Source organism: Camelus ferus, chromosome 1, assembly GCF_009834535.1.
Source record: "Camelus ferus isolate YT-003-E chromosome 1, BCGSAC_Cfer_1.0, whole genome shotgun sequence".
Classification (NCBI taxonomy): Eukaryota; Metazoa; Chordata; class Mammalia; order Artiodactyla; family Camelidae; genus Camelus; species Camelus ferus.
In genome coordinates, this window is record NC_045696.1 from 52,733,721 (window position 1) to 52,760,691 (window position 26,971).

Consider the following 26,971-nt stretch of genomic DNA (forward strand, 5'->3'; position numbering starts at 1 on the left):
CCTTCCAAATAAAATAAAATATAAATATATTAACTTTCTACCATGCTAGGCTTTAGGGTCACAGAACTGAAGATACGGTCACTGCCCTTAAGGAGTTGGGAGTGGGAGTGGGATGAAATGCAGGCAGTGGATGTTGAAAACAATCACAGTAATAACCTCAACTCAATTAAATTCTACAAAGAGATATGGGGTACCTCTATATGCCAGTGCATTCTGGAACAAAATATTGATGAGACAGTTCTTCAAGCAATTTGATATGTGCTAAAAAGGTTTTTATATAATATGTGTTTCTAGAGCCAAATTATTTAGCAAAAAGAATAAATGCAGTTTCTGGAATGCTAATTATGTGTTTAAAAAAAAAAGAAAGAAAGAAATTCCCAGCCCATGTTCCTGGAGTTGGAAAAATTCTTTACACTCCCCAGAACAAAATTTTCCTAAGGCCCAAGTAATCATCCATATTTTTAGCCCTCCAAAGGACAGATCCACTTCTACTGCTCTCTGTGTCATGTGTGAGATTTCCCAAGGATATTTACACTTATTTGGCAGGGTGCCTCATAAGCGGTTTTGATTTGATATGTGGTTTCAACCACTTCCCAAATTTATACACAACTCATAAAGAGTGAAAATTTGGGTTATGAAAGTCCATAAATGCTGTCCATAAAACATGGGCACCCTGTCAGCTACTCAGTGGCATGCTGCTTAAATACTGTTGATTATTAAGCATTTATGGAAACATTTTTATATTGCTAGAGTAATCATTTTTATTGGCTTTCCTTGACAACAATCCAGTGGCATTTGATAATATTTTCCTTTCCGCCTTTACATTCTGAGAATTAAGGCAAAGTAAATGGATATTCTGCCCACAGACAGTGACAACAGGGGTCAACTGATAGATTCCTAAAACCTCACCTTCACCTTAGCCTTGCAGTTATTTACCTTCCTTTTAAGGTGCTATGTTTTATCCCAGTTCCTGCATTTCCTCTTTATCAGTTTCTGATTATTGTCAGGAAACACCAACCAGGTCCTAGGACATTCTCTGTCCTGCACACCTACTAAAATAATGCCAAGGAAAGAATGTTGGACTCAGATAAGGAGACCAGGATCCTAACCTCAATATTTTTATTAATCAGATGTGGATCTTAGGAACGTCATTGGTTCTCTCTGAACTTCAGTTATCTCATCTTTAAGACGAGGACTAGGATAGTTGGTTTTTAAGTATTTTTCATTGTTGAAAATACACAGTTTCTAAAAAAATTACATAGTTTCTATAATAAGTAGCACTTAACTGAGCATGTGTTAAGTGTCAGACCCTGTGCTGAGTGCTATGTGGAGATTATCCCATTTGATCATCAGAACCATACTGTGGTGTAAGTGCTGTAATTTCCTGTCCTGTTTTACAGATGAGGAATCTGAGGTTTAGCGAGATGGAGGCACCTAAACTTCAACAGCTGGCAAGTAGCTAAATCAAGAGCTGAACTCTGACAGCCTGATTACAGAGGTCATGTATTTAACCCTGACAGCCAGGAAGAAATGAGATGAGCGGGATGTCTAAGAACATCCCCTCATCCGTATGATCGGGTACTCCAGACTCTTGTCTGGGAATCACTAGCGATCGTATTTACAGACAGGTATCCAGTAACGAAGCATACTCCTTGGTCATAGTTTCCTCACAGCCCCATCACTCCAGAATTATTGGGAATATTAAACTAGTTCTGAAACTTGAGCTCTCAGTTTGAACATCCTTCAAATATTGTTTATTAGACTAAGAGAGCTATGAAGATCAGTTAGAATTAGTTGTTTTTAACGGGATCACTGCTGGCTCCATTAAACATGTCGGGAGAACAGAAATTTAGAAACTGAAATTTTCGGAGCTTAATCAGCTGAAAGTGATTTCATGTATTCTAGACAATTCCTGTCCTCAACTTAGCTTATCAGAATTAGGATCTTTTAAGTTTCTAGTTTATATCTTGTTCCTCCTTTTTGGTGAGTGCATTTTCAAAGGACCCTGATACCTTTACATTTGTAACTAAAATAATGTAAAGAACTTAATCAGTAGGGCAGTGTGGAGAGCAATCACTATCTCGTCAAACAAAAACATTTAAGCAGACAATAGAGAAGAAGAGATGTGTTTTAGAGTCAAGAAATTCATACTGTGAGGCCTTTTATCCATTCTTTCATTACTCATGTTTAATAACTACTGTCACCTTATAAACCAATAAACAGGCATGTAAGTAACACCTCTGATTTTAAATGCTGAAACTACATTTGGAATTGAAAATCAAACAGTATTTCTTAAAATGTGGAATATTTTTCAGGTACTAATGCATATTCATCAAATTTTTTTCTCTTTTTTCTCTACATACATACATGCACACACACACACACACACACACACACACACACACACATACATATACACATAATTCCAAAAGGATTAAAAGGAGGAGGAGGAAGAACCAAGAGTAGCCAGAGTTACAGAAAGTCAGTGCATTTCGCTAAACATGGAGACAAAGCAGAGCACTTGATGTAATGGACTAGAAAGCACTGAGTGGTCATTCCTCTTATTTTGTTCCTGACAATCATAGCTTCATTAAATAAAGAATGAAAAGCTTTCTGTAACCATTCATAAAAGGAAGGGAAGAAGGAAACCAGTAGTGCTGCTTAAAGCTACAAGACCGGAGCCCTTGACGATCTCCCAGGGCTGTGTGGTTTACAGCATGCGTAAAGAGGAGGGAGAGGTTTGAAAAGATGTGTAAGTTTTGCCAGCCCTCTTAGTCATGTTTGGATTTTGTGCCATAAGAAAGTGACTGGATCAGGTGCTGAACCTCAGAGCAATTCATATCATCAAGAAAATTTGAATCACTGCCTTCTTCAAAAAATCTTCAGCATTAATCTCACAGCTTGGCTTTCTAAGCAAATAATTTACTTCGAGGCTTATTTACAAGAATTTCCCATAAATAATTTTCACAACGATGATGAATAGCATCATGTTTTTAATAGATCCAGTATCTTATAGGAAGTACATAGTGCAAATGTTCTGTATTTTCAGCATAACAGACCAAACACTGCCTAAAATCAAGGGACCTAGGTTCTTGTTCAGATTCTGCTAATGATGTCAGGACAGCTCTTGGCACTCTGAGCCTAGTTCTAGCACCTGCCAAGTAAGTGTATTCAACTAGGTCTTCTCTGACTTCTAGCTTCAAAAGGCAAGTATGCAATGGTAGACGAGAGAGGGATTTTGAAGAGGGGGTATGTGGCCTCTTACTCAACCATTTTCACTTTCCCGTAGTCTCTTATTTTATAAACTATTAAATAGTGGGCTTAAGGGACAGGGCAGATAGTACAGAAGCCTGGATAGATAGGCAAAGATTTCAGGAAGAGACAGCACTAAGAAAGTTGACGGTTACAATGGAGGGTCAGGAGACTGCAAGGAAATCTCAATGAAATTTGCTAACCCAGCTTACACTTGAGATTTAAAATAAACAGTTGACAGTGATATTTTCTGATATGATTAGACACTTGCTTTTAACCTCCCTGGGATGGAAAACTACAGCAAGTGGTGGCTGTAATTTACTGTCAATAGTTATACTTTCTTCTTAGACTTAATTTATTATTAATTTATTTTTATACCTATCTTATTTCATGAAAATAATTAAAACAACTTCAACAGTATATAAAGCCTTGGATTCTTGTGTAGAGCAATAGATGCCTTTGGCAGACAATTGTGGTTGATAAGCTTTTTAAAAGATTTTGTCAGGAGACCATCATTAAAGTGTAAGAATTATATAAATAGGCCTAATCCTCCAATTCTCTTATTCACTCTACAGTCATAGGAATTGGCTCTTTGACCACCAGTGAAATTGGCTACCAGGCCTACGTGTCGGAATTGGGCTGCTGTACATCCCAGGAACAGGTGGTGTGAATGGTGCACAAGTTAGGTGCGATCGCTCAGCAGTTCTCACACATATTTTCAATCTTCAGACCACAAATTAAAGGATTTTGGAAGATAAATAATTATTTTTTGGGGGAAAAAATATACAGCTTTATTAAGATATCAATCACAGAACATGCAGTTCGCCTATTAAAAAATGTACAGTTCAATAGTTTTTAGTATATTTGCAGAGTTGTACAACCATCGCAACAATTTGAGAACATTTTTATTATCCCCGCAAAGGAACTCTGTACCCACTAGCAATCAGTCACTTACTTTTCTTTCTTCCACCCCTATCTTAACCCCAGGCATTACTAATGTAACAGATGAAATACGTTAGTTCAATCATCTCACACCATTCTGTTCGGAATGGAAACTGCAGTATCTTCAGGGGAAAAGAAAGGACCCTAGGAGGGCTATTTGCCTTTCCTTATAAATCATGTTCAATATTAATGTTCTTTCCTGGAGGCATATATATGGTCAAGTAAGTCCGGAGGCTAGTTTTTTGTTAATATTTTTTTCCCAGTATGAGTTGGTAGAATATTTTGGATTTTGGAATAGAAACTAGAAACCACTCATCTAAATGGTCCCATCTGTGTGTGTGTCTCTCAGAGTGGAGACAATCATGCTTACAGCCCTGCAAGAATATTCTGTTTGCCTTGGGGTATGAAGAAGTGAAGAATATGATTCAGATATGCTCAAGCACTGTATCCGTGCCTATAGCGTACTTTTCTGCCAACTCACAAACACATATGGACACATACAAACACACACACACAGACTCAGTATGTAGCGAAAGGCCTGTCTAGGAGTTCAGGCCATCGGAGAAAGTCTGGAAGAACAATGAACTTCATGCTTTTTTCACTCTTCAGGTCAACAAGAAGTGAGGTGGGGAGTGGCTCCAGGCACCTCTCTCTGTCTCTTGGAGGGTGTGTGTGAACACTAACTGCTCCTTTCGCTGCTGGTTGTGTTATTGAGATGTGTTTGTGGATCTACAGCGAGATGGAAAGAGTGAGGGGTTAGGACTAAGGCTACCTGTGATGAAATCTATAGTGGATGAAAATCAAAGCCTGCTTAGGCTAATTAAGGGGAGATAGTCCAGGAAGACTTCTTGGTGTAGTTACTGAGTCTTGAAGGACAAGATGTATCTAATAAAAAACGGTGTCTTTTATTTTTTAAAAAAAAGTTGAGAAACCACCTTTCATTCAAATTAACACTGAAATATAAATAATTTCATTCAAGTTGTAATTCAGCAGTAGCTTTTGAAGATTAACCCAGAGTGGGAAAAGCAGCGCCAGCATATGTGTTGTTTATTGTGGAATCCCCCGCGCCTTTTTCAGTGGGAAACAGAAGGCAACCAGTAAGTACTTGATGAATGAGTTAAGGATGAATGAACAATGTTATCACAGTAGAGAAAAATCCTAAGCTGACTTAAAAGACTAGATTCTAACCTTAATCTAATTCTAACTTTGGGCACGTAAATTATTTGAATTCTTTGAGCGTAAGCAGACCCTTTCATGAAACAAACATGTTGGACAGAGGATTTCAGAATCACTGCTATTTCTAAAGTAGCTCGACAGTGCCGTTACGACACATCCCAACCTTTCTGCTGATTCTAAGTGACAGGGGGAGGCAGACACTGGCTCAGGCAGAAAGCTGTGCTGCTGCCAACCTTTCTTCTGTTTTGGAAGCTGAATACGGAAGCTCATTGGGAAGTTCTGTGGTTACTCAGGGGCACACGTCACCCCCGAGGTAGCCAGAATTCAAACCACTGAGGGCTTCAGAGACCACGGTGAGCATTTTGCATTCTGTTCAGAAACATATTGAGAACTAGAGGAAACCAAAGCTGCTCCCTTCTGAAAGCAGGTGATTAATTTCATTTCAGCCCCACGAGTGACCTGTGTGTGGCTCTTGCCAGTGTGTGACAGGTACACCCAGGGAAGGAATGCTCTGCCAGGCTTCTTGGCTCCTTTTCCTCATCTGACATGTTTAAGTAATCTCTGCAAGGTGTTCCGAGTCTGCTGAACCTGCTGAGCCCCACTATAGGATGAATTGTTAATATGTTCCCAAACCCATGGTGTTGGGACAGAGACCAGAAAACAGGCTTTCCCTCTCCTGCTGCCCGTTCTCCTTTTCCGCAGTAGTGCAAACAGCATGCGTGTACAGCTTGTGAGCCGTTCACACGGCAGGCCACAGGGGACGTTGGGCTGGGAGACTGAATAGACTTCTCCCCACATATAAACTGTAACTTGAAGCAACTCTCACGGATTTGATAAAAAGACAGAAAGGACTCCACTTTGTGAAACTGTGTCCAGTTCAATTTAAAGGGCTACGCAAGGCCAGGGTTTAGCAGTGTGGTTGCAGCCCTCTCCCCTCTGGTGTAATCAGATCCTCAGAGAGAGAAAAGCAGCCGTGAAAGATGCTTGTCTCCCTCCTTCCTTCTCCTTTAGTGCAGATGGTTTAACTGTAGTAGGTGGGAGAGGAGAACCTGGCTTCTATTGGAAGACAGAAGCCAGTTTCCTCTTTCTAGCCAGTTTTTTTAAAAAAAGAAAAACAGAAGGTAAAAACCAAAGCAAAACCCTGTCACATTCTGATTAGCTGTTTGGGTATGCTTCCTTCCCAGTAGAAAAGTAGACACTTGAGGTGTACCAGTGTGTTTGTAGTGCTCTGAGAGTGGTCTGGCTAGAAGTTGGGTGCGGTTGTCAAATTACATACTGCTTTTGGAAAATCTATGAGGGGAAACCCTTCTCTGTTTTCCCAACATCCTGATAAAGCAGGTTTTTGCAAGAGTACCACACAATAAATGAAAAAATTGTTTTTCACATTCAGAACTAATCTGGATTTCTGGTTACATGCTTATCACATCAGGAGTCTCCACCAAAAGTTACATTTGACATTTGAGTTAGAACAAGCATTTATCACAGTTTGGGCATTATTAAATAATATTTCTCTTTCCCATTCTCTCCCTATATTTGTTTTGGTCATTGCCTGACCATTTGCCTTGAGGTATATGATGATTGTGACTATACATGGATACATATTGCAATTTTTAAAAAAGCGTAAAAGATAAATCATTTGAGGTTGGTGGTATGGTTTTAATCAGATGTCTCCAGTGATGTGCTGGTAAACTGGCTCTCAACAAACAAACAAACAAACAAAAACCTACAAAACCCCAATTCAGAAAGCCCTGATTTGTAATGTTTGTTGTAAACACTCCCATCACGGCTGATTTCAGGCTACCAGTGTATTGTCACTGAACTCACAGTTGGGAAGTGATGCTAACGACTTGCTCTCAGTAGCCAACAGGAGTCAGCTCCATTGTATCCCAAATCAATATATTTTAATAATTTAATACACTTTACTTTTGGTAACTAAAATACCAGAACAATAATTATCAGTACCCAAACACATAAATACCAATTTATAACACCCACTTATATACATATATGGATGCCTTTAGAACTAGTTTTAATATCTGTAGTGATTTCTGTTGTGCATCGTACACTTATATAAAGGTTAAGAAAAAGGGTAAAGTTTAGAATTGTAAAAATTAGTACTGAAGGGATGGATGGATATCGCCTCAAAAGTGTGATCTGAGCTGCATCTTTTTAATGAATTGAAAGGCCTTTTATCTTTTCAGAGATGAGTGCAGCATTCAGACTGAATTGCTGGCCATGGCTGGCTTTTCTAACTTCTAATGCAGAGGAGGGGTGACCTCTTTCCTTTCCTCAACGTAATTTTCAGTGAAATGATGCTTTTAATTCTAAGTGGAACATTGTGAAATGATGAATTGACAGGCAGTAGAATCAGATTAGTAATTATTAAAAAGTAAAGTTTTTAAAATTTTTAGCCTGGGCATCATTTGTTCAAGTAAGTCTCAAATATACATACTGAACCCTGGGCAGAGCTGAACTGTTTGAGAATGGTGGGGGAATGGAGATGCCTGGAGAGGCCCAGAAGTCCTTTTAACTCTGCTTCTATCCCTCGCCTCTAAATGGACCTTCTCTGGGCTCTGAAGGATAGTTTGAAATATACAAATTTAAGAAACTTCTCTTACTGACTTATTTCCACATGTGGCCAGAGAAATGGTCAAGTTGGACCTGAACCTGTCAGTCTCACTCACTGAAGCTGGTCTTCACAGTGAGTGTGGCTGACTACAGCCACGCTGATTAAGTAGTAAATTATGTATACTATTTAGAAGGTCAAAAAACTCCCCATCCCCATATTATAGTCCAATTGTTCGTCATAGATAGGTTTGGTCTGAGTAACCTCTAGGCACAGTGTCAGGTACATTAAACTATGTTCTATTTTATTTTGGTTCCAAGTAGTATGGAGGTCATGCAAAATTTATTTTATAAATAATATACTTTGTATATATTATTTATTTCTAAATAGCTTTATTTTATTTTTATTAGTAAAATTTTATTTTCTAAAGCCTTGTTTTAAAACCCTACATCAGTGAATGTTGGGTTGTTTTCCTTGGAGCCCTTAAATTTCCAGGGAGTAGCACCACGGAAGTGGTTTCTGGGAACTGGGTTGTCTTACAGAGGCCAGGTTGGTGGAGCTCTGGGTCCTCCACCATCCCATAATCCCCTATTCCTCCACTGACTATTTCTGGATCTTAGGAAAACTCTGGCATTTTAACTGATAATAATTGAAAATTATGTTGTAAACTTAAGGCCAACCTCAAAAGTCCTTGAGTTGTGGCGTGATTAAAACTCAACTGGGCGTGATTCAGAACTCAGCTTTTCATTCAGGCATCCACTCTATGCTCTGATTGAATTGTTCGTCTTACTAACTGATGATCTTCCCAGACATATTATAGGACTTGTCTAAATTCTGATTGTTCAAATTCAAGTAGAAATTGTTCGGATGGTTCATATTCTATAATCATTGATTTATAGTGCAAATTGTTTTAAAAAGAAAAAGAAGAAAGGAAGTTAGGTGACTCACCCAGGATTACTAACCAAGGCTAAATAAAATGACGACATCCATAGCTTCTGGGTCTTTAAGCAAAAGAAACAGATTAACAATGCAACAATATTTTTTATTTCTACTCCAATTGGCAACATAATTGTATAAACAAAACATTCTACTCTGATGAGCTACCACTTAAGGAATTCCATCTATGTAATTTTGAAATATCCACAAAAATAAGATTTCTAGAAAGCTAAAGCCTAAAATCTGTCTCAAGAATTCTAAAAAATCCATCACCTTTCCTTCTTCCACTCACTCTGCAACCCCAGTGAATAATAGCTGTCTGTGCCTCTGTCTAAGAGGATACCAAAAAGGAAACACCGTGTGCAATAGAGTCAGAGATTAACATCCTAAATGTCACTTGAATGATTAATATCATGTCAAGAAACAGCCCACCTGGGTGAAAGGAGTAGATCCAATAACGGCACAATAATCTCAGGCTTAGGGTTAGAAAGGCTTTGACTTCTTATAATTTCCAACAGACTGCTTGAAGACCACTCATACAAAGTTACAGACTTATACCTATGCATACAAATACCCTATGCAAAACCTTTAAGCGCTTACCTTTGGAATGAAATCTCAATTATAACCATGGCCTACAAGGCCGCATTGACCCAACTTCGGCTTCTCTCTCTGATCATGTGTCCTACTCTTCTTCTCTCTTCCCCAGCGAGCCCACATTTCTTTTAATGTTTTCTTTTTTTTTTTTTAATGGGGTGGGGGTAGGTAATTAGGTTTATTTATTTAATGGAGGTACTGGTAATTGAACCCAGGACCTCGTGCATTCTAGGCATGCACTCTGCCACTGAGCTATACCCTCCCCTCCTCAGCCACATTTCTTAGGGTCTCCTGAACACACAGCTTGTTCCTATCTCAGGGCCATTGCATTTGCTTTCTCCCTTGGTCTTCCCATGGCTGCCTCTTAGCCCTGAGGTCTCCATTTGCATACCGTTTCCTCAGAGAAGGCGTTCTTGACCATTTGACCAGAACAGCACCACCCCTGCCAGCCCCAACAGTTCTACCACGTTATCCAATTTGTGTTCTTTGTATTACTCTTAGTGCCTAAAGTGATGTATTTATCAATCTTTCACTAGACTTTCCGTTTCCTGAAGGCAGGGGCTTGGCATCCTTCAGCAGGGTATTCCCAGTGCTCAGAATGGACCCCAGCACAGAGATAGTCCTTAATGGACATCACCGATTAACTCATAATGTGAATTTCCTCTGTGGAGGGACTTCTTTTCATATGTAGTTTGGGAATGTTGCCGCAAAACCGGCCTCTGCACCCCGAAGACGGATTGAGACTCGGAGGCCGAGTTTTGGGAGGATTAGAAAAGAACAGCTGTATTGCTTTGCCAGGCAGAGGGATGTCACAGCGGGCCCGTGCCTTAGAGGCTGGGGATCCATCCTGGAGTGGGAGGTCTTGAAGTCTTACAGAAAAAAACTGGATGGAACAGAAAAGGTGATAATCAGGTGCTTCGCAGGGTGCTGCTACATTCCGCTTAACCTCCATGAATCTCTCTGGTCCTGGGGGAACTGCAGAGGGTCTGTCCATTCTTCTGAGATTATCGTCCCATTACCTTCTTCCCCGGGCATAGCCTCTGGGTTAAAACTATTGTATTGAAGTTCGGAGGTTACTTAGCACAAAAGCAGTGAGGGGGAAAAAGCAAACTTCAGGGTTTCTTAGAAGGAATCAGCAGTTTTAGCATCAGGGAAGTTAGTTTGTTTCTTACTCCTTCAAGAAGTGGAATCATTTTATTTTTCAAATGTGAAGACCCACCAAAAAAGCTAAGAATTTTTTAGACAGGAGTATGATTTTATTGCTTACAGCCCAACTCTCATAGACTTTAAGTAAATCAGCAACCTCTTTTCCATGACCTATCACCCAGGCACCCAGACACCCAGACACTCTGCATCTGGGGGAGGCTGTTTGGCTCAGAAGGGAAACTGGTCAGAGTGTTAGAAGTTCGGGTCCCTAGGAAGCACCAGGTGGGGCGTGGGTGGCGGCTTTTTACTGAATAAAGAGGAAAGGTGAAAGAGAAGGGATGAAGAATGGAGTAGAAAATGGGAGAGGGAAACGGAAGAGGAAAAGTAGAAGAGGACAAGACGTGGAAGCTTCAGAGGAGGGAGAAAGAATAAAAAGAAGTAAGGAAAGAAGAGAAGGCAGAGAAGAGAAAGAAGCAGGAGCCTGAAGCCTGGGGAAAGCAGGACTGGCGGGGTGGTGACGGGGGCAGAGGAGAGGCACTGAGCACTGAGTGATGTGGGGTCCCTCTGCGGCTAGCATCCCCTGTGGAGTGAGCAGGACACTCTTACCTTCTTCTCTGGTAAGAGGGTAAGGTTTTCAGGTGTCCAGCACTCTATTCTTGACTTCACAAATAGCAGGCCCTAAAGGACTCCCTGGCAAGTGGATTTTCTGTCTCCGAGCAGATCTAAGTGGCAGATGGAGCCCGGCTCCCCAAGGAGAAGACACCCCCCACTACACACTCCACTCACTGTTGCTGGAACCCTTCTGCAGCATCAGTCCCCCAGCCAGTGCAGCCTCAGCAAAGCCACGGGCCCTGCCTCTGCTGGCACCCAGGCACAGAAAGAAGAGGCGAGGTGCGCTTCACTGCCCCACAAGTTTAAAAGGAGGCTTCTTTTCATCCTAATCATTCTGTATTCCAAGGCAGGTTTCAGAAACATTTTTTACTTTGAACGCATCCTAGGGAAAGAGTTTTGGAGTCACAGCATCCTGGGTTCTCCCCATGTGCCTTTCATGATTTGTTTAACTCCCCAGTCTCTTTATGCATAAGATGGAGATAATAACATTGCCCTCAATAGTTGTTGTGAGGATTTAATAATGTAACGTATTAAAAGAACCTGATGCAGAGTAGGTCTTCAGAGAACATCATTCTGCTTTACCATTTTTTCTGATAACCTGAAATACTCCCCTCTTCCCATATGGAAATCCTCTGGACAGCTCTCCAAATTGGAGATAGTAAAAGCAGGGATCTTCTGTCATATTTTCATGCGTAAAATAGTTGGTGGAAAAGATTCTTTTGTCCAGTAAATAAATAACCACTTTTTTCTCTTTTTTTTTGGTGAACTAAAGTAACATATATCAGAGCATAAAGTACTACAAAAGAAAAGTGCATTACTTAATGGATACTGCAAGAGTTGACAGAGAATTGCAACAGCTGAGGATTTAGGCAGCTTCCTTCCTTGGAGGACTGCAGTGCAAGGGGAAGATCATAGACGTTGGCACTGGACTGCGTACGTCTGAATCAAAGGCTTTATACTACTAGCTCAGCATCAGTTTTGTCATCTGTGAAATCATATAGTATCTTTGCTGCTGAACTTGGTAGTTGCTGGTACTAAGTAGACCCCATGTAACGTGCCTACTATGATATTTTATTGAACACATAGTAAGATAGTAAGTGTCTAATAGAAAGTCACCATTGTTTCTGGTTTCTTTCAACAGAAGCTGTTGGGAAACTTTTTTTTCCCTTGGCACTACACCTCTGATTTTATAAAGAAAATGAATGGGCAAATAGGACATGTTTTATGGCCGGCAAGAGAGACACATAATGATTTGCAGTCTCTTCTGGGAGTCTGAGACTTTTCTATTTGTCTTACCTTGTAGCTCAGAAAGATTACAGGTCCTCACATTATCAGTAATGATGGAGCTTGGAAGTCAGCCAAGGCCACCAGGTAGTGATGTTAAGATTAATTTAGGCTCCATGTAATTGGTCCCTGAGAAACTGCCATCTAGGGATTCAATAGAAAATCTTGGGGTCCCTTAAGGGATATAGCTAATACACTTTTTCTAGGTAGATATCAGCTATAAATTGTTACATCTTGGATTTCAATCTTACAAACTTAGACCTACGAGGGAACTTAAAAATCTCCTATACCTGGGAACTGGGTGGTCTTCAGAAGAGGCCTTTAAACCTCTGAAATTATTTGCAACATGTTATACTGTGAGTGAACATGGATGATATTCCCATGACCTTGTCTTTCATCAGATACTCAGCTGGGACCATGACACACAAAGATTAAGATCCACTGTCCTCGAACACTCTCCAGGAGATGTTGTATTGTTGTGTATTTTAACGTAAGAGGAAACACGCTCTGGGATTCAGTTTGCATGGTCTGTCCGTGGTCACATAATGAGTTAGCTGCAGAAAAAAGGAGATAAACCTAGATGTCCCAAGACTGTCTTTACTTATTAATATGCATAACTTCCATACTGCACTAGGCACTGTGGGGGATACAGACACATAATAGTGAATACCTGTTGTCATGGAAGTTGCAATCTGGCTGAGAAAAAAAATAGGAATCTTAAAAAAAATACAAGACCAGTCAAGACCAATATAAGTAAGTGCATGCTTGCAGGCTGCAAATTGTGATTGCAAAGAAGGAATTCAGAGGTCAGGATGATGGGTAGGGGCCAAAGGAAAGAAATGAACATCATTATGGAGTGTTGGTGAAGATTCTGGTCCAGTCACTCATGTCAGTGTGGGAAGGTGGGTTATACTGGGCCTGCTTATTAAAAAGCCTTAACGTGGTTAGAGGACTTCATTCTTCGTGCAGCAGTTAATAGAGGGAGAATCGAGGGTGACTGAAGTTTTTACTTTATTGTAATATTTTTGCTCCAAGAATGCTCTGATGTTTCTACAAGGTCTACGCAAAGCAGTCTACACTTACTGATTCAGTTCAAAGACCAATAACAATTTTAGTTTATGCGTTAAAAGTGGCTTCAGTGAACAGCACTTAGACTGAGCTTTTAATCATTGCTAAAGGACGGAAAAAGAAAAAAAATGTCAGGACAGCTTAAAAGTAGAACCAATCACAGTAGGTTGTTCCAACCCTATTGCATCGCTCTGTCCCTTGCCCACAGCCGTTTCTTCCTGGAGAGCGTCCTGACTTTGCCTTCCACCCAGGCTCCACGGCTGGGAACGGAATTACGCTGGTGCCCTCTGCTGGGGGGAGATGGGAAGTTCAGCAGGAAACAATGGTGTCCTGGTCTTTGCACCTAGGGGCTGAATAGGTGCTTCTGGGCCCACAGCAGCCTCCAGGCTGGATTCATTTAGTGCTATTTACGGGGCATACCAGTCAGGTATGGTCTGGCACCATGCCCAAATTCATTAACCAGAAGGAGTAATCAGATTTTTATTGTAAGGAGATTGTCAGCTAATTTTTAAAAGTAGTCCAAGGAAACACTCCCCTTTGACAGTTTGAGAGCTGGACACTCCTTTCACTGAACACAGTGCCATGACTCATGGTGGGTGGTCGCCATCGTGCTACCAAACAATACCTCCTGAGAGGCCAGTGAGACTCTGAGGCCATTTTTTAATCCTGTTCAATTATTATTTATTTATTTATTTTAATGACAGGAAAAGCACATTGATATTCATCACTGAATTCTTGGCTCAGCTAATCAGAATGAATGCCGTGGTGTTAAATTAGATTCTGAGCGTCTATTCGGGTGTTCCTGTAGTACCCTGCTCAGCTGACTTTTTGCTAGAGGTGAAAAAACATTCAGTTGTAATTAAGAAAGGGGTAGGGGAGTGCTGAGAAGGAGACCAAAGGAGAGAAGAGTTGTGAATTCTCCTGTGTGCAAATTGGAGGTGAACTTCTAAAATAAAATGATGGGGTGGGGGAGGAGAGCATGGATTATTTCCATCACACTATTATTTTATTTTATTTAGGATCAATAGCATGGACATGGAGGTCTGCCTCTGGTTTCCATAACAACCTGGCTTATTGAAAGACTGCCGGCTCCACAAATCCCCAATTATCAGCCTTGCAGGGCTTATTAATGGAGCTGAGGATCCCAGTGAGGCAGGCAGCTCATTGCTGGCACGTGCTTGGTGGGCCGGCGGGAGGGTGGAGGAGATGGGAAGGGGCTTTTGTGGTGAGACAGCAGCCATTTGTCCCCCTGTCACTGAGTGGGGTGCAAGGCATTCAGGAGACCATGTGAGCGTCTCCTGAAGCCTTGAGTGGCAGGGACAGCTGTTGTAGGCAGCCCAGAAATCGAAGTGGAGATTGTTATTTCCAGGCCCACCCCGAAGCCATTCATCTGGAATAAATCCATATGAATGTATCACACGCCCCGTATGTTTATTGAGCTCCTATAATTAATTGAGGCTTCCTCACAAAGACAATGGTGACTCTATATTTCTAATATTAACTCAAGCTTTAATTAACATGTGAAGCCAACCTAATGCATATTAGATAGCTTTGAATTACTCAGTCTTTGGTCTGGTGTTGGCTTATTAAGTCCTCACCATTGAATAACTGCAATAGCAACAATCATACTGACGATGATAACAATATAAACACCATTTACTTGTCTTGTGCCAGGCTCTCTGCTAAATGCTCTACGTAGGGTTTCTTGTTTAAGCCTCATAATAACCCAATGATGAGCAGCTTCATTGTCCCTTTTACTGAAGTAAGGGAACTTAGAGGACTTCTCTCAGGCCACATGGCTAGTGAGTGTGAATACATCGGAGTCTCATTTCTGCTCCCTGCATATAACTTCTTTTATTTTCCTCTTATTATTTAATTTGGATGGCCTCGAGACAGGAAAGGAATAGCATGTTTATAGTAAATTCTGTGTTCTCCAATGTGATTGGAGAATGGAACATTCTGGTTAATCAAATGTTTTGATTAATAATTGCCATCTGTGTCATTATTGAATTTCCAATTGGGAAAGGTTTGGGATATAATAAAATACAGACATTACAAGTATAGTAATCATAGTCATAAAATGCTTTAGGACTATTATACAGATGTCAATTTTTATTGTGATGCAAACATGTTCATTGATAAATATGTCTGTTTGACAGAATGCCAGATTTTTTTTTTTTGTAGCAGAGAAAGAGCAATGCCTGAACACTATGAATTTTATATATTTCAAAGTACTTTATGTGAACCACCACTGAAGTGCCATGTGATCAGAAAAAAATCTTTTGGGGTCTTTCAGAGTTAAAGGATATCAGTGCTTGGAAAACTTCAAACTCATTAAATACTCTGGATCCCTAGACTGTGTTTTTATTAAACCAGAACCTTACACTATGGAAAATGAAATACGATGCTCCCTTGAGGTGGTTCAATCCAAATCTGTCATAAAGCACTATGACAGGAAATCCAGGTTGGCCGAATTTTCATCATAGCTGCTCAAACGATTTTTTTTATGCTTTTAGTCTCCAAAACCAACAATAGAACTTGTTCACAAGGACCCTGTCTTATCAAGGATTAAGAGAAGGGCTGTTTTATTTCGTACTTACTGAGCGTATCATCTAAGCTTTTTAGGCGTCTCATACTTCATAACACCTCTGTGAGGTAGGTACTATCTCTACTCTATAGATGGAGAAATTGAGGTGCAGAGAGCTTATACAACAGGCTCAGAGCATCCCCTCTGGGACATGGTGGGTTCTCAGTGTGAACTCAGGTTGTCCAGCCCTGAGTCTGTATTTCTAACCAGAGCTGTCTATATTCAGTGTGTCAAATCTGCGTCTTCCTAGTCTCTCTTAAATTCACAGCAGTCACACCTACCCTCCCAACTTTCTGCTGAAACAAATTTTGCCAAAGTCACAAATGACTTCCTCGTTGCTAAAATCCAGCACTCAGTTCTGTGGCCGCATCTTCTTTGACTTACCGTAGCATTTCATAGTTGATCATTTTCTACTCTTTGAAATATTTTAGTTACTGCTCTTCCAGCCTATTACTTATTCTTGACTTTTCTCCTGACACATTGACCATTCTCTTCCAGTGTCCCTTGCCCTTGCTTCTTCATCTCCTGTTTTCTAATTATTGGAGTCCCCACAGCTCAGTCTGGGGCTTCCTATTCTCTGTTACGTCTGGTCCTTTGGTGATCTCTCCCAGGTCACGGCTTCCAATACCGCCTACCACCTGGTGAACCCGTGTTCCACCTGTGGCCCAGACCTCTTTCCCCACTCCTGACAGCAGCTTACTCAACTTGTGTATCTAATAGGCACCTCAGACTAAACATTTTGAAACCAAAACTCCTGTCTTTTCTCCCTAAACCTGCTCCTTCTTGATTCTTCCTCGTCTCAGGAGATGGCAAGGCTGTCTTTTCCTGAGGCTCAGATCACATCTCTTGGAATTATCACCGACTTCTTTCTTTTCCAGTATTAAATCTGTCAGCAAATCTTGTTGGCTCCATGTTCAGTGTCTGTATCTAGAATCTGAGCACAATTCACTTTCTCTTGCACTCATCTGATGTCAATAAAAGCCAAGTTCTTAAAATGGCCACCAAGCCCTCCATGACTAACACACACATGGGTCCCCACTTGGAGTTCATCTTCTCCCTTTCTTGCTCTCTTCTAGCAATACTGTCTGTGCTACAGCTCCACCAACCACAAGTGCTCACGTCCAGGGCACTTGTACTACTGACCCTCTGCCTAGAAACATCTCCCCTTTCAATGCTCATATAGTTCACCCTCTAACCTTCTTCAGCTCCTGTTCACACATCACCTCCTCAACGAGACTTTCTCTCATTCTCTCGTCTCCTTCCTGACCACCACCTAACATGCTATATATTTTACCTATTTATTTATAGAATATTTTAAGTCCCGTGACACATGAACAGGGTATTTTTTGTTTGTTTGTTTGTTTTATTGTTCTTTTGTGCACGGCTATATCCCCAGCAACTAGAACAGGTACAGAATACTCAATAGATGTGTGAGAAGGAAGATGCCTGCTTAGTCAAGCAGAGTAGCTGAGTCAGTCTCCACTCAGCACTTAGGTGGCAAAGATGCCCCTAAGCCACTCTCACATTCAGTTGGTTTTCTCCTCCTTGCCACTGAAAAAGCTTCCCCTCTGCCACCCGGACAGACATTCCCCCATCTTCCTTCGCCTTTGCAGTTCCTTGGTGACTCCTGTGGTTCTCACATGTAATGCCGTCCCTCCTAATGATTAGAAGATATTGGCAGCTGAGCAATGACTGTAACTGGGCACCAGGGGACCAGATCTGTGTCCTAGTCTTCCTGCTTTATAGTCACTCCCTACATGGAGCACAAGACATAGGGAAGAAAGTGGTTTCATCTCCCCATACAGAGGATGCATTTCTAAAAGAGAACCATTTTAGCAATTCCAAACCCCTGGGAATTCTGCCCTGACTGGAAATAGGTGATACAGACACATCTTTGCTTAGGAGTGAGCTGACTTTCTTCCAAGTTAAGTCATTAAATCAAGATCATAGAAGCTTTAATGTCTAATAAAGAATTTCTGGTGGATTAAAATGTTCTATTTACAAATTATAGTTAACTCAGTATTTACCTATTTGTCGCCCTTTTTGAGTATGTTGAATTTGCCTGCATGTTGATTGTAGCTCAACAGGATTGGAACATTTTTTCATACAAGAGCATTTCTTTGGAGGAACCACTGCATAAAAAATTACAGAATAAATACATGTGCATATATATGAATATATATGTGTGTGTATCTGTTGTTTTGATCACTCAGAGTCCAAGGATTAACTCTCATACCATCTATTAGCTTTGCACAATTAGAAAACAGTTTTATGACCCAGATAATGCCAATAAAACCAGCAGGTCCTCTGTTAGATTCTAGCTGTGGTGGGTAAGATTGCCTGAGTAAAGGCAAAACACTGTGAGACACACAATAAATCTAATTTGCATAGTTGTAGACAAACTTTGGTGAGAAAGGGCTGCTCTGCACTACCAAAGGGCCTGGAGGTCCCTGGGGGTGTATTTGGGTGTGGTGGTACTTGGTCAAGGAAGTGGAGTGGACAGATGTAGGTAGGGGGTGGGAGTGGGCACAAAATTAGGTGATGGGGAGTGGGGGGTTGGGGTGCCAGTGCTACTTAAAAATTCCCATCCAAAAGAAATGTGTGGTGGAAAGGGACCATGGATATGGCAAGCAACTGAAAAGCTTTAAAATCTATGGATTGGAAACCTCTGATGCCAGGCATCTGTGTATGAAAACAGCTAAGTCTGCATGGTGGATGAAGTGGCCCTGAACTGCTATCTCTTCATTTCTCACTCACTGTGCCCACCACCAGCCTCCTTTGTTTGAACCCGCAGCCCAACCCTCGCCGATGACAAGGGGAAGGGGGAGCAGCAGGAAGGGCGAACGCTTCAGGTACGAAGAGCTGTGATTAGTCTGCATTGCTGGGCGCCTGCGAAGGTGGCAGCCATTCTTGGGGACTGGAATTTCCCACTCCCGAGACTTCCTCGGGCAGTTGTTGATGGCGTGTGTTTACTGTGGAAAGCTTTGGTTGACTGAGGAAGTGCCTTGGCACCAGCAGGAGGCTGATGGGAATATAATCATTCCAGCTCAGCTATTCATCTTCAGCAACCTGTGTCCCGACACCTGCCGGGAATGGCAGATTTGTACCTTGTCACCACGTGTGGAATGTGCATGAGAAAAATGGTAACGAGGTTAATGCTCCCCTTCGCAGAGAGTTCTGTTTTCTCTCGTTCACTCCGGTGTTACTCTGACACTCTCTGCCATTACTCCCAACCTTCCTTCCTCTACCCCCCACCGCCAAGCTCCCACCAGGATCTCCTGAGAGTCGTTACTCCTCAGCCCATCAGCCAAAGTTGTGGGTTTCCATGGTTACCCGGCAGCTGGTGTCTAGACACTGAGAGATGCCTTGCAATTGAGCTTCGGATCTAGCTTCTGTCACACACACCCTCTCCTCCCACCTCCTCTTTCCTCCCATTTCCGCTGCATTTACAGCAGGCACTAATGCCAGCACAGGATGGAATTTCCTCTTGACAGGCCATTAAAGGAAGGAGGGGAAGAGAGAGGGTGAGAAACCCAAACTTGCTGTCCCGTCATATCAGTGAAGTGAGAAAACAACTGAAGTGACAGACCCAATGCGGCACGTTCTTTCCTCCTTAGGAAGGATTTTATTTAATTAAAATATTTTAGATTAGGAAACAGTGCCACTAGTCCTTTGGGAGCCATAAGCATCTTTAATAGCCAGTAAAAGCCTTTCAGGATATGGCTTCAGTGATGACACAGGGCTGGGGTAGAATCTGTTCACCATCTCTGAGCAATCAGTGTAATTTCTCTTTCCACGCTCTGGGGAGTCGCCCGCTCATACGCATTACTAGCTGGAGAGCTCTGGAGTGGGATACAGGCATATCCAAGGAAGGGCCTTCACAGTGACACCTCAGGTCTAGAAAAGGCAAGTTTAATCTCTCCCCTGTTTCTCCCGCAGCCAGGAGCTGGCCTGGCACTTGGAGATAGGCCTTAGTATTCTCCTGTTAACAGAAGCAGTTTCGTAGAACACCAGTGTCAGACTTCGTGTGATGGTTCAAGACACAGGACCGCCATAGTCACATCCGAACACAGACGAAGTATGGACATTGTCTAAACCACAAGTTGGCCAGATATTTCCCTAGCCTGGCTATATGAATGGTGATGCTTACCTCCGTCTTCCTTCTAGATAATATTTATTGAGATGCCCAGCCATAAAAGGACACCTGTTTCATTACAGCATCCAGTAAAGATTAAAGCTCTGCTTCCTTGACTCCACCTCTGCATCCCTTAGCACAAGCCTTTCTAAGCTAATTGGTCCTTTCTAACCCCCTCCGACTGCCGTGCCTCGCGGTTCCCATGGTGTGTGCTCTTCCTGCTGTTAGTAAACCCAGCTCTGTTCAACTATGGGTAGGTAGTCTTTTGCTAGACTTTACCATATAAAATTTCTTTCTACATTGTAATTTACACTCAAATTAGCTTCAGTAAAAAATTAATTTTCTCCCACATTTTCTGAATATTTTCAGTACATCATCCCCACATTTATCACAGTTCTCCCTGAGTTCACCAATACTCCGTCTAAGCTCCCATAAAAATCTACCCTAGAAAACAAAATTAACTCCAATTTGTTTTTCCTGTCCCTAGTCTTTTCTAGTTTTTGGTCTCAGTATCTCGACAAGATGGCCCAGGTCCTTGGATGAGTTTAAAAGCCTCTGTACTACTCTTTGGGAATTCTGTGACCTTGGTCAGCAGTGATGGCAAAGACACGTGGGTCAAACAGACAGAAGACAACACACGTCCAAGCAAAATTATAGTGAGACTATGACAAATTTTTTTTATTTAGTACACTTTCATTTAAGTCACAAGGAAAGTCATGTTCCCTGTTTCAGACTCAGTGATGTCAGATCATTTGTTGGGGCAGCAACCATCTCCTCTCCCTTTTTGCATTATCATCTGTAGGCTTTCAATAACTATTAGAGCTACCACTATCAATGACAGAGAAGGAGCTTGCAAGAGGGCCACTTTGGAAGCAGAAAGATGTGTTCAGAGATGACTACACTGGTTCAGACATTAGTGTCTCCACCATCCACTGAAGGGCCAGCTGGGTGCACCGTATGTCTCTCTAGGCCACACCAATGAGGTCACTTACCATCTTTCTTTCGGGCTGAGTTCTATGTCTGGTTCTGGAATCAATGTCATTCTCATTCCTAGGCTATAAAGAAAGAACTCTACACACAGTTGACTCAGCATCAAGTCAGCTTATGCCCAAACACCAATAGTTGGCCTCTCACTTGGGAGCAGTTCTATTAACTAGACTTGAGCTTGGATTGCTTTACCTAAGTCCCTGTCTCATGCATCTCATGTGTACTCTGCTTTACCTGAGACTGAAGCCCTGCCTTATTCTCATCCATTCTCCTAGAAATGGACATCTTGTTCTTGGTCCCATGATTAAGGCTGAGAACATGTCCATGGTCCATCGATACTGGCCTCTTTCTAGACACTGTGTTCTACCAGCCTCCACTGCTTGTTGGCTAGTCCTGCTATTTACCTTCTGTTTGACTCTTGCCCTTAACCATGAACTTCAGGTATCGTGTTAGTCTTACCCACCTGTTCTTCCTTCTACTGCTTACTGGCTTCATGCCCAGGCTGTGGTAGGATGGCTACTGTCCCCTTTGGGTTTGGCACATTTTTCATCAAGTGTTATCAGTACTTTTTAAAATTTGTTCTTTCTGTTTCATGGCCTCAACTAGAAATATGTGTTGCTGAGAAAGGAGAATGAATAGATTTAGATGGTGCACATGGAGAGAGAAGATTTTAAACTTGGGTCACTGAAAGAATGATAAGACCAAACTCATTATATTTGTAGTGATAGTGGTGGCATGATGTCCAGTATACATTGAGATACAGGTTTGGAGCCAGGAGGAGTAGAGTCAAGGATGTAGAGAAATATTTGCAGTCGAAATTCGAATTTGATATGTATGAGGCCAGGAATCATTAAAGCCTGTGTTAAAGAAAGTAATATGCTTACAGTGATGTATAGGGATTCATATTGTGACAGTGATAATATAAATGTGGTTACTTGGTTATGGGGTCAGGGTTGAAGCCATTAGAAAGAATGAGTTATTTGATGCAGAGCCTGCAAAGAGAATGTAGAATTGAATCTTGGATTGTGTCATGTTAGGGAATAGGGAGTAAAAACTGGACCCAGAATGGAAAAAGAAAAGCTAGGAAACAGCAAACATAAATCCAGAACCTAGTCTTCAGTGAAGGTAAGAAAAAGGGACTCTTTCAAGAAGATGTCAAAAACAAAAATACAGCAACGATGAAGAAGATGATTTTATTCAGGCTATCGCAGTAGGGACCCCAGCTCCCACAATCTTGGCAGGAGGCTTTCTCTTAGACTTTTATAGGGGGAGTAGACAAGTTACAGTTGGGGTGATTTACAACTGGGGTTATTTTGCAATCAGGGAAATTCTGGTCAGTACGTTGAACAAGACTTGTTTATTTCTGTGTCTACCTTGTTTCAAAGGCACAAACAATTCTAATCTCAGCTACTCATTCATGAAACAAAGAATAGAAAATTCAAGGATCTGCGCCTGATTTTGTCAGTAGGTTCTGGCAAAGGAGGAAAGATCTGTGTTTGGCCTTGTGACAGGTGAACAAGGGAGTCACGCATGAGTCTTCTGGAGTCACGAGAAAGAGTGGACAGCAGATCACATGGAGAAGGCTGCTTTACAGTAAGCCCTTTCCTGGAGCATAAAAGGGTGGGGAGACTTAAGAAAACAAAAGGTTGGGGGAATTTCTTCACTGCCACTGTTCTCTGGAGCATAAAGCTCAACATGTCCAAAGAAGTAGTCAGAAAAAGATGAAGAGCAATGGTAAATGAGAAAAGGCCTTAAGATTTGGTATATATATATATATTTTTTTTTGGGGGGGGTGAATTTGAGGACAGCACTGTTAGAAAAATGGTAGGTTAAAGTCACCTCTTAGAGAACTAAGGGAGGGGAGATGAGGGAAAGATGGCATAATTACAGCTTATTCTTTCATGAAGTTTGTTGATGGAAGGGAGAAAGAACAGCTTTGTTAAGCTTTGCTGTTAGCTTTGCATTTTTGAACTGTCTTGTACCAAAGAAAACATATTGAGGATATATTTTGTTCTGTTGTTATTCTAGAAGAAGGAACTCCATAAAAGCTTAAGGGAGGTAGATTTTAGATGAATATCAGGAATAATTTACAAGTAGAGCCGGAGGGGCCTGTAGAAGTAGAGCTGTCCACCTGCTAGGAGGATGCTGGGAGATTCCTCCACTGGACGAGTTGTTGCGGGTGGGTCTCCAGAGCCCCTTTCAATGCTCAGGTTTCTGTATATAGTCTCATTAGTTTCAAATAAATAGGATTTTGAAAGAAGGAAGACAGTAGGAGGTAGATTCTAGACATAAGGCGTGTCTCAGAAAATGGCTTTATTAGAGAAAAAACACTGGGTGGAGAAAAGAGAGAAAGCCTTCTGCAGGGTGATTGTTCAAATGGCAGCAGGAGATGATGGACAGAACATACATGATTCCACAGTTCTGTCTCAGGTGAGCTACAGACTCACCATGAATCTTTATTTTTTAACTTCTTATTGTCCCAATGTCCCAAAATAGCTGAGGATATTACATTTTTTTTTTTTTTGCCACTAAATGTAAGTAAAAAGCTTTGAGATCTTTGACTAAAAAGAGAGAAATCAGTACAAATATGAATATTACTTTTTCAATATAGTTCTGGTTGTGTTCCAGTAAATGCTATTGATTCTTAAAGCAATTTTTCACTCGAAGGCAGTGCCATAATTGGACAGGCCCCAGGAAGCCAAAACACACAATGAGTGCAAAATGAATTGTCCCGGTGAGAGACAGGGATTGCTTCTGTTTACCCGCAAGCAAGCATATAACACAAACACCTTTTATGTGGCTTTCTTGTTGCAATAATACTTTTGAATTAATTTCAAAATGGAGTTAAACCTCAGATGGCTTTTTAACACTCTGCTTTCATTGGGAAGGGGAGGGGCTGTAGATGGCGGAGTGACATGCACTTTTATTTCCTCTCCTCAGGACATAGTACTGATCTCTTACGGATTCCTAAGGATGACAGCATTTGTAGCCATTTAAGCTACTTCTGGATTTTCGTTATCCAGTAACTGTTTAGTCATTTAGTTTATGTAACCTACCATAGTCAGTAATAACTATTAAGCCTAAGCCACTCGTTTTAGAGGTCCTCATTTTTCCCTCTCTTTGCATAGAATACCCACTTCTCAGAACATACCTCTGTGCATAATGTGTTGAAGTTTGATACAACAGTAATCCTCAATCCTGGTTCTGCAAGCCTCCAGAGAACTTGAAATTACTTCTAGTAGACCTTAAAGGAAAATTATATTGAGTTTACCTTTTATTTCACAAAGTAGAAAAGGAATGGAAGCATTGAAGAAGAGTGGTGGGGGAGAGAGGGAAGGGGGAGGGAGAGAGGGAAGGAAGGAAGGGAGTGAGGAAGAGAAGGAGGGAGGGAGAAAGGGAAGGGAGAATGAATAGATTTACACAGTGCATTTAGGACTACTGGGGAGAAATGCAAGTTAAAATCAAGCAGTAGAATTCATCATCTCCAAAGGTTGCGAGTGGCATTATGGTATTATGGGAGGGTCACTGAATTCTAATTAGCTGTGAGACTTTGGGCAAGTCACAGAACTCTCTATATTCAGTTTTTTTCAGAGGGAGTGAGGGGACTGAGATCAGATAATCTCTAACATCTTCTTTAGCTTTCATTATTCTGTAATTTTACAAATAATTATAAGCTCACTCTATGACAATATATACAGATTTTGTATTTTTGTCCTGAATTATGTGGTTTAATCCTTTTTCTTTGATAAAATTAGCAAGACAACTGCCAAGTCTGTAGTTTTCCTTGTGCTATGTAAATACAGCCATAAGGGAAAATTAAACAACACAGATAAATAGCTGTCTAGCTAATCTCAAGTACTACCCAAACATATCATGGTGAGAAATGGCAAGGCATGAGCTGAATATGACTCATAAATGTAGTAGTTTATTTTAAAATTTAAATGTTACCCAAGCAATAGATATTCCTAAGTAAGAAAATTTTTTAGGCAGCTGTAGTCGCTATGGGAGTGACCCTTTCAGAGTTAGAATTATTTCCAGTTTGGGTTTCTGTATTTTAATTGTGGAATCAAATCACTTAATCAAATATCAGATCTTGAGACTGGGCAAATCTAGGTCTGTTCTTGCTTTCAAACACAAATGTTGAAAATACAAACTTTGTAATAAGACATATTAATATGTTGATTTAATGTATGTTAAAACATTACAAGTCATTAGTTGAATTTTTAAGTGAAAACCAATATAACCTGGAAAATAGTTCACAAACTTTCTCAAGGTCTAACAGACACAAATTACTATACTTTTGTAACTGATCACTAGATAAGATCGAGGATGTCCCATTGTTGAAAACAATGAGTATAACAGAAATACCTAAGGAAATGCAATCTTTTGAAATGGCAGATACAATATCTAAGCAGCCTGTTTCAGTAAGTGTGAAAAACTTCAAGAAAGAATAACTAAGAGAGCAGATTCCATGAAAAATGACCAACAAATGCTGTTAGCCTGTTAGATATTTCCTCACCTCCTAAGTATGGACCTAAATAATTAACATCAAATACATGCGGTTTGATTTTTGGAAAATTATTAACTTCCTCCAAAATGCAGGAGGAGGAATTATAGATAATCTTTAGGGGGAATAATGCTAACTTCAGTTATGTTTGATCAAGATTCTGAAAGAAGTATGGCATTTTTTGCCTGATTTTTTTTTTTTTTAGAAAGCGGCCACTTCCTACTCCATCTTTAACTCTTTATTTTTCAAAATTTGCTGGAATTCCCTGCTTGAGAAGTCCCAGAAATAAGAGTATTGTAGATAGGCAGAAAGAATAATCCCATCAGAGCAGGCTTCCTCAGGGCCAGTAGGGATTTTCTCCCCCTAAATATGCCCTGTCAACATGAATGCAAGCCTTCCTGGAAATGTAAAGGTCTTTCTCATAATAAAGCTGAAAAGTCTCACTGTATCTGATCATTTTCCTTAAGGTTAAGGGACAAGAATTCATAGGTTTCTTTCAAGTTTTGAATTCAATAATTGATACTGAATCAGGGAATTAAAAAAATTGGATATACTGTCTTTAGCTTGGAGAATTGTCATCCCCTCTGTAAGTTGCCTACTGGACACAAGATTTACTGCACATTTGCAAGCAGGAGGTTCTGGCGCATTCAGTATATAGTAAATGTACTTTTCCTAAAAACTTGTAGGGAATCAAATGGAGCTAAGCCCAAGGATGAGGTTGTTTCCCTTGAAATCAACTGACTGATATTCTTTAGATATGAAATAGAGAAGATCATCCTGTTCTTTTTTTTTTTTTGCCTTTAAATATAGATATTTGTTTTATTTTATTTATTTTTTAACATTTTTTATTGAGTTATAGTGATTATACAATGTTGTGTCAATTTCCAGTGTAGAGCACAATTTTTCAGTTATACATGAACATACATATATTCATTGTGGCATTTTTTTCACTGTGAGCTACCACAAGATCTTGTATATATTTCCCTGTGCTATACAGTATAATCTTGTTTATCTATTCTACATATGCCTGTCAGTATCTACAAATTTGAACTCCCAGTCTGTCCCTTCCCATCCCCCTCCCCCTTGGCAACCACAAGTTTATATTCTATGAGTCTGTTTCTGTTTTATATTTATGTTCTTTTCTTTTTTTTTTTTTAGATTCCACATATGAGTGAATCT

General features: G+C 40.7%; 1 protein-coding gene, 1 long non-coding RNA gene and 1 other non-coding gene across 3 annotated transcripts in view; 1 reads left to right on the top strand and 2 right to left on the bottom strand.

The window, feature by feature from the left end:
• The window catches only part of GAP43 (growth associated protein 43), a 91,941-nt gene that overhangs the window by 52,481 nt on the left and 12,489 nt on the right, over nt 1–26,971 (top strand). The window lies entirely within an intron of this gene.
• On the bottom strand, nt 9,657–9,728 carry TRNAS-AGA. The gene has a single exon. It is a non-coding gene; the product is annotated as a tRNA-Ser (tRNA).
• Nucleotides 20,506–26,382, bottom strand: LOC116663664. The gene is made up of 3 exons (XR_004319929.1): nt 25,725–26,382; nt 21,067–21,072; nt 20,506–20,516 (listed from the first exon to the last, which is right to left on the bottom strand). It is a non-coding gene; the product is annotated as an uncharacterized LOC116663664 (long non-coding RNA).